Here is a 10000-nt window from a genome sequence, read left to right as displayed (position 1 = left end):
AGGACACAATTACTTTTAAATAAAGAGACTACTCAGTCTAAATTACAGTTTTTGCTGATATTTACATTTAAATTTACAGTAGAAAACCCACTCACTGTAATTTTTACGGTGAAATTCTGGCAACCACAGCTGCCGGTATTTTACCGTAAATGTAACAGATTCTTTTTTACAGTGTATGTATATACACACTACCGGTCAAAAGTTTTAGAACAGCCCAATTTTTCCAGTTTTTTATTGAAATTCAAGCAGTTCAAGTCAAATGAACAGCTTGAAAGGGTCCAAAGGTAAGTGGTGAACTGCCAGAGGTAAATAAAAAAAGGTAAGCTTAACCAAAACTGGAAAATAATGTACATTTCAGAATTATACAAGTAGGCCTTTTTCAGGGAACAAGAAATGGGTTAACAACTTAACTCTATGGAGTCTTGGGCTATTTTGTCCATTTCTGAATTCTTTTCATGTCTTTGTAAGTCATTTTGTGTCTTTTTTTGTCATTTTGTGTCTTTTTTTTGTCATTTTGTGTCTTTTTTTTGTCATTTTGTGTCTTTTTTTAGTCCTTTAGTCCAACATAAAATGTGATTTTGAATCTTTTTTTTACTTTCAAAACACTATCATGCTCAATAAAGAATTTTAAATGTTGCAAATGTGCATTAATTTCAGAGTACACTGAGACATTAAACTGCATCATTTTCAATTAAATTCTGGAAAAGTTGGTGTGTTCTAAAACTTTTGACCGGTAGGGTATATATATATATATATATCCTATGAAGCTTCTACATCATTTCCATTGATTATGAAACTGTGACTTTATGTAATGGCTGCTATTGAAAACCTGTTAATCCTGACATCCTTATTTCGCTCCAATGCTATTTCTATCTCATCCAGTCGTCCTCCTGACTTCCTTCACATTCAGTCAGGATTCAACCTGAACACGGTTATAATCCTGTTTTCTTTTATTCCATCAGGTCCAAATCCTGTCACACTGTGATCCTGAAGCCCGCAGCGCCTCATGTTCTGTGGAATTACAAGCTCTTGAATTTATTCAGATTTATACGACAGTAAAATTATTTTGGTGTCAAGAGGAAAAACTCACATTCAGACCGACATCATGGGAGAGAAAACACAAGCTCACATTCACAAACATTTCCTCTGCCTGTCCAAGTGAGAAAGTGGACATCTATCACATTCATAAGGACACTGACACTGTCTGAGTGTGTGTGTGTGTGTGTGTGTGTGTGTGTGTGTGTGTTTGTGTGTGTGTGCATTGGCAGCAGCTTCAGTTCATGAAGCAAAAAGCCAGAAAAACAGAGAAACCCCTGCAGAGCGAGCGAACAAAGGCAGAATTCACAGTGTTTCAGTGACGAGCCTCGCAGTGACTCACACACTCTACACACACTCTACACACACACTCTACACACACTCTACACACACTCTACACACACACTCTACACACACTCTACACACACTACACACACAGGGAAGACTGCTGAACACACTGTGAGCCATCAGAGAGGATGATGTGTGTTTGTGTGTTTCTGGAGGCTTCACAACAGTAAAATACATCTGATGACAACTCTGAGTCTGAATCTGTGACGAGGCCTCGTCCACGTGTACGCACAAGGTTTTTTTTTTATCTTGTACCGTCAGAGTGTCCAATGTTATCTCCTCTGTGACTTTTTTACATGTTTACATATACATGTATGCAAACTGTAGGCCACCTCTTCAATCTGTGTGCAAACATTAGACTCAAAATGACTCAAAATACATGAAATCACCCAAAAAAAGAAGTAAAATGACCCAAAAAGACGTTAATAAAGGCAAAAACACACCAAATCACAAAGAAACACTTAAAAAGAACAAAGGAAGACCTAAGAAATACCAGTATTATAATTATAACACAATATTATAAAAAAAAAACATGAAAAATGATCAAAAAGATGTGAAATTAACAAAAAGGACACACAATTGCAAGACCCAAAATGACCAAAAAAGACACAACATGACCTAAAAAAAAACCCCACATAATAACAAAATTACCAAAAAAGATTTTAAAAATACCAAGATACAAAATTAATAAAACAAACAAACAAAGACACACAATTACAAAAGATATAAAATGAAACTATCAACGACGTTATATGATCAAAAGACACAAAATTACCAAAACAAAGTCAAAGATCATCAACAGAGCAGCAGATCAGTGTTGGTGCCCCGTGCGAGGCCAAAGGTCAGCATGTGATTCAAACATCTCTTAACTTCCTGCATCAGGTTTTTACTGAACTATGTCACTTCATGTAGTCACGTCTTCCTCCTAACTACTTCACCTCCAGCATTTACATCATTTATTTCCTCTTTAAACTGTCTGTTTTACCTTAGAGAAGTGCTGACGGAGCACAAATTCAACCGAACCAAAGCTTTTTGTTCCAGCAGTGAACCTCACCATGTCCTGCAGCCAGTTGGGTCACTGTGTTAGAAACACACTGGCGTTTTAGCGTCTGTATTGCACGTAACTTTAAGTGTAAAGTCGTTTTATTTGTAGTAGATTAATCAGAGCATGTTCATTTGCTATGGACGCTGATTGTGTGTTCAGTGAGATCTTAAAGTTCAGATAAATTATTCTGAGAAAATGTTCATGTTCACGAACTGTCACATGTACTCTGTTGCTGAAATGTCATAACTCCAGCCATTGTTTCAATGAGAATTTGTTCAGACAACAAACCAACCAACCAACCAATCATCCAACCAACCATCCGACCAACCAACCATCTATCCAACCAACCAACCAACCAACCAACCAACCAACCAATCATCCAACCTACCATCTATTCAACCAACCAACCATCCAACCTACCATCTATCCAACCAACCATCCATCCAACCATCCATCCAATCAACCAACCAACCAACCAACCAACCAACCAACCAACCAACCAACCAACCAACCAACCAACCAATCATCTATCCAACCAACCAATCATCCAACCTACCATCTATCCAACCAACCAATCATCCAACCTACCATCTATCCCACCAACCAACCATCCATCCAACCAACCATCTATCCAACCAACCAACCATCCATCCATCCATCCAACCAATCATCCAACCAACCAACCATCTATCCAACCAACCAACCAACCAATCATCCAACCTACCATCTATCCAACCAACCAATCATCCAACCTACCATCTATCCAACCAACAACCATCCATCCAACCAACCATCTATCCAACCAACCAATCATCCAACCATCTCTCCAACCAACCAACCATCCATCCATCCATCCATCCATCCATCCATCCATCCATCCATCCATCCATCCATCCATCCATCCAACCATCCATCCAACCAACCAACCATCCAACCAACCAACCAACCAATCATCCAACCAACCAACCAACCAACCAACCAACCAACCAACCAACCAATCATCCAACCAACCATCTATCCAACCAACCAATCATCCAACCTACCATCTATCCAACCAACCAATCATCCAACCTACCATCTATCCAACCAACCAACCAACCATCCATCCAACATCCATCCAATCAACCAACCAACCAACCAACCAACCAACCAACCAACCAACCAACCATCCATCCAACCAACCAACCAACCAACCAACCAACCAACCATCCAACCAACAAATCATCCAACCAACCAACCATCTATCCAACCAACCAATCACCCAACCTACCATCTATCCAACCAACTAATCATCCAACCTACCATCTATCCAACCAACCAACCATCCAACCAACCATTCACCCAACCAACCAACCAACCAACCAACCAACCAACCAACCGACAATCTATATAAGGACACCTGATCACAGATCTTTGTATTTACACCTTAAGTTATATTAACTAGCTTTCTCATTGGGCTCAGTCTTTACCATCAGACTTGTTTACTACCCTTCTTATCATCACAAACATCAAATAAAGCAGAACAATAGTCCTCTCTGTCTATAGCATCGCATGCAAAACAACAACAACTTGACTCTTCTGCTGCTGCTGCTGAGTTACTGTCGTTTGTCCAGCAGATGTTGGTTAATCTGCAGGTTAAATGTCTGCAGGTTAAACGTCTGCTGTTTAATCAGCGGGTTAAACGTCTGCAAATTAATCTGCAGGTTAAACGTCTGCTAGTTAATCTGCAGGTTAAACGTCTGCTAGTTAATCTGCAGGTTAAACGTCTGCTAGTTAATCTGCAAGTTAAACGTCTGCTAGTTAATCTGCAGGTTAAACGTCTGCTAGTTAAACGTCTGCTAGTTAAACGTCTGCTAGTTAATCTGCAGGTTAAACGTCTGCTAGTTAAACGTCTGCTAGTTAAACGTCTGCTGGTTAAACATCTGCTGGTTAATCTGCAGGTTAACCTGCTTGGTTTAACGCTCGGAGGTTAAACATCTGCAGGTTAAACATCTGGAGGTCAAAGGTCTGCAGGCTAACCATTTGCAGGTTAAAGTGGCGTGCTGCGCCCCGTGAGGGTCCCAGATTAATACTGTGTCATTGACTGACCGTTCTATAGACAGCGTGGCCTGAGGCTCTGCAGCATCCATACATGTTATTGAATGTTCCTGACACACACACACACACACACACACACACACACACACACACACACACAGTTACTGGGGGCTACATGTGGGAAACTGTCAGAGACGTCAGAGGTTTTCATAACAGAGACACTTTAGCATGATGTTACAAATGTTTTCATGTAAAAGGCAACTTGATGAGTCAGTCTACGGGTCAGAAAAAGTCTCTTTGTGGTTGTTTGAGTCACTTTGTGGCTCTTTGCAGCCATTTTGACTCTCTTTATGAGTTTTTTTTGTCTCTTTGCAGCCATTTTGAGTCTGTATATGTTTTTTTTCTCTTTGTCATTTTATATCAGATGTGTTATTTGTGTCATTTTAAAGTCATGTTTTTCTGTAGTTTTCTGTCGGCTCTCTGTAATTGTTTTGAGTCTCTGTGTGGTTGTTTTGAGCTTTTTTTGCAGTCATTTTTGAGTCTCTGTATAAATTGAGAATCTTTTTGTGGTTGTATTTTGTATTTCGAGTCTTTTTTGTAGTTGTCTTCTTTGCAGTTTTGGCTAGTCTCTATGGTCCTCTAGCATCTCTGTGGTTGTTTTGAGTCTTCTTGAGTTTGTTTTAAGTCTTATTGTGATGTAATTTTGAGTCTCTTTGCAGCAGTTTTGTGTCTTTTTGTGGCTGTCCTTAGTGTCTTTGCTGTACATTACCGTCCTTTTGTGGTTGTTTTGAGTCTCTGTGGTTATTGAACGTCTCTTTGCAGTTGTTTTGGGACGCCGTAGTTAGTTTGGGTCTCTGTATGGTCATTTTTAATCTTGTCGTTTTGTGTTGAACGACTCTGTGAACAGCTCGTACAGAAGTTCTGGAACTAATAAATCTTATTATCAAACTGAATTTCACTGACAGCATCAATAAACGGCTCCAACAGACTGAAACCACTTTCAACCTCACCTGTCAGTCATCATCATCAGATTCGTTACCATGGTTACATATAATCTGTCACATGACCAAGACTCAGACAGGTCATGTGATGACAACTGGCTGTAACCTAGGTCTATACTAACATAGAGGTTTTTAATATATTGTGTATTTATGTTGGAAAAATTACAAAATAAAGTTGAAACCAGTCAGAAACCTTCACGTCTTTCAGAACACAACACTGAGCTGCTTCATCCAGCTGTGATTGAGGCTGGTTTAACTTCCAGAATTTAAATGTAACCAAAGTATTACTGACTGTTTGTGAAGCTTATCATTTTGCAGATTTGACACATTGTTGACATGTTGCGAATAAACCCACAAAACATGTTGAATTTAGGTTTTGAAGTCTAACTTCTCATCAGGATGAGAATGTTCCAGAAACAGACACATTGTCCCTTTAATGCATCGATATTTAACCCTGAAACTTTCTGCACATCATGATGAGAACTTGTGCAGGAGTTAGGACGCTCTGCACTCTTTTTTTTTTTTTTTTTTTTTTTTTTTTACCTTCTGGTCCACGATGGAGCACGCCACCTCCCGGACTTGACTGAGGCTGAGCTCTGCGGCGTCCAGCAGCACCGGCTCCCGGCTCAGACCGATCTGGATGTGGAAGGAGATCACATCGCCACCTCCTCCTCCACTCACACCTCCTCCCCCCTCCCCCCCCCCCTCCTCCTCCTCCTCCTCCTCCTCCCCCGGTGCCGGTGCTGGTGTTGTTGGTCCCCCCTGAGAACGGGAGCGGGCTGGGCGCACGGATCAGCGGAGGCGCACTCATATGAGCCGAGTCCCCGGTGGTCTGCAGGGCTGCGGGGAAACAATCAGGGGTCCGTGGGGGACCGGGCCGGGAGGAGGGGTCCAGGAGCAGGTCCACAGCTGGAGCTGGAGAGGCGCGCGAGGCTCGGACGCACGGAACTCCTCAGAGAAGCGCAAAAAAAAAAAAAAAAAAAAAAAAAACCCTCAAAAAGAGTTTCCGACTGAAAGTAGAGCAGCAGACAGACAGGGAGACAGGACGCGGATCCGGAGGGGAGCAAAGAAGAACCGGACTGACTACATGACTGGACCAGAGAGCAGCGAGGAGCCCGGTGGTGATGGTGACAGAGCCGCGGACGTCAACAGTGGCTGGAGAGGAGGAGGGGGAGGAGGAGGGAGAGAGGAGAGGAGAGGAGAGGAGGAGGAGAGGAGAGGAGAGGAGGAGAGGAGAGGAGAGGAGAGGAGGATAAGGAGGGAGAGAGGAGAGGAGAGGAGAGGAGAGGAGAGGAGGAGGAGGAGGAGGAGAGGAGAAGGAGTAGAGGAGGATAAGGAGGAGGAGAGGAGAGGAGAGGAGAGGAGGAGAGGAGAGGAGAGGAGAGGAGGAGAGGAGAGGAGAGGAGAGGAGAGGAGAGGAGAGGAGAGAAGAAGGAGTAGAGGAGAGGAGACAAGGAGAAGGAGTAGAGGAGGATGAGGAGGAGGAGAGGAGGAGAGGAGAAGGAGTAAAGGAGGATAAGGAGGAGGAGAGGAGAAGGAGGAGGAGAGGAGAAGGAGGAGGAGAGGAGAGGAGGAGAGGAGGAGGTTGTGATAGAAACAATATAAAAATGACAACATACAGACATTTCTAGATGCTTGAACGGATCATCAGTTAGCAACATTTGTTCTGTTTTGATGACGTCCAGGACTTTGCATCTTTTTTTGGTAATTGTGTTTCTTTTTTGTTTATTTTGTGTCTTCTTTATTGTGTTTGATCTCAGACAACTCAGTCAACCTGGAAGCAAGAAAATACAATTTGATCTAAAAGGTCAAACTATTCCAAGAGATTTGAAATCATATTTTTCAAGTCATATTCTTTTTATTTCTCTCCTCTTCCCTCTGCAAACTGCCAGATGAACTAACTCAGCTTCAACTACACAGACTGCTCTTCCACTTGTTTTTAGCTCAGAACAAGTATTGATAAATGCCACAAAAGTTCTTAAATTGCTCATAATTTAAGATAAAATCTGTACGAGCAATTCCTGCATGAGGCTTGATGTGTTTTTCAGAATAAGAGCGCAAAAAAATATAGTAGGCTATTTTGTTTTTGTTAAAAGTTTAACAGTAATAAAGTCTTAACTGGAGGAGGAGGAGAAGAGGAGGAGGAGAGGAGGAGAAGAGGAGGAGAAGAGGAGGATTATAAATATTAGTATTTTCTTACATGGTTTTTGTTGATTATTTTTTTTATATTCATTCATTATTTTGGGGTTAAAACTTTAAAAAGAGTTTATAACAAAATCTCTACTCAAGGTTTAAAGATTACCGCAGGAGCAGAGGTCTTTAAAAACAAAACATTTTTTTTTCACACAGATGTGTGCCTAAATGCTTCACGGTGCAACACTGAAACAAAACTGGCAAAAAAAGAAAAAAAATAGAATAAAAAATAAAATAAAATAAATAAAATAATAACAATAATGATATTATATTATAGGTAGTTCAAAATCAAATAAATTAAATTAATAACGATAAATATAAACTTTGCAAGACTAAAAATTACAACCGTAAATAACAATAAATAAATAAATACAATTATTATTAATAAAAAATAAACAATAATAAATATGAATAACAATAATAAAATGAATAACAATAATTAAAATAATTGTCATAATTCATTGTCATTGTCATTGTAATAATTTTCATTCAAGAAAATTATTTTTGCTTAAAAACTCAAACGGTCTGAGAATAAATAAGTTGAAAAATAAAAAAGTATAATAAAGTAAAAATAATTAAAAAACAGAATTATATAAAAAAATCTAAAGTTAATTAAAGACATTGAAAAATAAATAAAATAAATAAAAATGAAAGAAGAAATAAAAAGAAAAAAATATGAAATAATAAATGTAATATCATAAATAATAAATAATATAATATAAAATAAAAGTAAATAAAAACACTTAAAATGAAATAAATACATGTAAGGTTACAAAAGTTAATTTATAAAAACAAGTTTTAAAACCATAAACAGATGTTGATGTTGGAGGATGGAGGGATGACTAGAGGAGGAGAAGAAGAAGATGTTTAAACTATTCTGCAGCGCCACCAGCAGCTCAGCTAGTGTTACCTTCACTGACCACCGTTTCCCCTCGTTACAGAGACAACCGAGCCAATCACAGCGTCAGCAACACACACGTCATCTCCCTGCATCACACAGCAACATAAATTAATTACACACACACACACACACACACACACACACACACACACACACACACACACACACACATATATATATATATATATATATATATATATATATTTATATAAAATTATATAGTGACAGAAGAGAAAAGTGACGAAATGGTGACTAACTATCTATCCATCTATCTATCTATCTATGTATCTATCTATCTATCTATCTATCTATCTATCTATCTATCTATCTATCTATCTATCTATCTATCTATCTATCTATCTATCTATCTATCTATCTATCTATCTATCTATCTATCTATTGCAGGGAGAGTGGAGTGTGTTTGTTGCTAGGAGACACACACACACACACACACACACACACACACACACACACACACACAGACACACAGACACACACACACACACTCCTGCCAGCCCTCCCACGCTTCAACCTTGCCTCCATTTACTTCCATTTATTATCAAGGATGATGCCAGAAACGTGGCATACGGTGTGTGTGTGTGTGTGTGTGTGTGTGTGCGTGTGTGTGTGTGTGTGTGTGTGTGTGTGTGCGTGCGTGCGTGTGTGTGTGTGTGTGTGTGTATGTGTGTGTGTGTGTGTGTGTGTGAGGGACAGGATGTTCCTCGTCAGGTCAGCAGGTCAGTGTTTGGATGACAAATACAGAGAATAAAATAGGTATGAATGATGTGAATAATAATAATAATAATAATAATAATAATAATAATAATAACTACGTATTGTTATTAATGCGCAGATAACTCAGTATGTCATGTTATAACACTTTCATCAGCATAAACATAGTTTACATATAGTTCCCATGTGTCTCTACATTTACATGGCACTTGAAAAAAACTAATTATATTGCCTCAATCTGACTATAACTGGACAACTGCAGTGTATGTAAACGTGTTAGTCTGACTGATGTCGGCGTTCTCTAACTCTGATTAAGACGCCCAGATCATGTGATTGGTAAAGGAGCTTCTCCAGCACGCTCCATCCAAGAAAAACATCCAAGAAAGCCGGTCACATGATCGGGTCAGTAGCCACGGCACCTCAAAATCACCATCCATCTTGTTAGGGCCTCGGGGCGAATTTTCAAACGTCTACTTCTCCGGCATAATTTCACCTAGAGACTCCATTTAAACTTTAAACAGTAGACACAAGTCTTGTGTATCGGTGTATTAATCCACGTTTCGATAGATCATATAGTTTTTTATCAATCCCTGTTCAATGACCATGATCATTTTTGGAGAAATTCTGAGATTATAATGGGTGTGTATTGCACGGAATGTTCGTGTCACAGTGTGTGACATCATCGCCAGAGTGTAGAGGGAGAGAAAA

At 39.5% G+C, this 10000-nt stretch overlaps 1 protein-coding gene across 2 annotated transcripts in view; it reads right to left on the bottom strand.

The window, feature by feature from the left end:
* The window catches only part of prkd1 (protein kinase D1), a 63360-nt gene extending 57196 nt beyond the window's left edge, over positions 1 to 6164 (bottom strand). Inside the window, exon 1 of one of the 2 annotated variants that reach the window (XM_059353177.1) lies at positions 6010 to 6164. The gene's annotated coding sequence lies outside the window, so the exon portion shown is untranslated. The remainder of the gene's footprint in view (positions 1 to 6009) is intronic. The other variant, XM_059353178.1, reaches the window with a different exon arrangement.
* Between the last annotated feature and the right edge of the window lie 3836 nt (positions 6165 to 10000).

This window comes from Centropristis striata, chromosome 16 (assembly GCF_030273125.1).
Source record: "Centropristis striata isolate RG_2023a ecotype Rhode Island chromosome 16, C.striata_1.0, whole genome shotgun sequence".
Classification (NCBI taxonomy): domain Eukaryota; kingdom Metazoa; phylum Chordata; class Actinopteri; order Perciformes; family Serranidae; genus Centropristis; species Centropristis striata.
This window is presented reverse-complemented; position numbering and strand designations above follow the sequence as displayed.